Source organism: Gavialis gangeticus, unplaced genomic scaffold (assembly GCF_001723915.1).
Source record: "Gavialis gangeticus isolate Ggan-Ray unplaced genomic scaffold, GavGan_comp1, whole genome shotgun sequence".
NCBI classification, from domain to species: Eukaryota; Metazoa; Chordata; order Crocodylia; family Gavialidae; genus Gavialis; species Gavialis gangeticus.
This window is the reverse complement of record NW_017729009.1, coordinates 5,015,245-5,015,539: the sequence shown is the minus strand read 5'-3', so window position 1 is coordinate 5,015,539 and position 295 is coordinate 5,015,245.

Here is a 295-nt window from a genome sequence, read left to right as displayed (position 1 = left end):
AAAGCAAATGAACAGAGAAGAATCAAAGAGAGAAATGCTTACGGAAGTCAGGCCTAGGATTTTAGCAACCCCTGTAGCTGTGTTGGTGGAAAATCTTGCACAGACACAGTTAATACAAGTAGCTAAATGTAGGCAAGTCCTTAGTTTTATGTCCTTGTACCCACCAAACTTAGCTCTGCAAAGCAAGCTTCCCTCCCTCCCTTCCAGTATCTGCTCTTGTCCTCGGTGTTGTTATGACAGATTTGAAGAGTCTGAGCAACAAATACCCTAATTAAGTTGCTGGGCAGCAATTTAT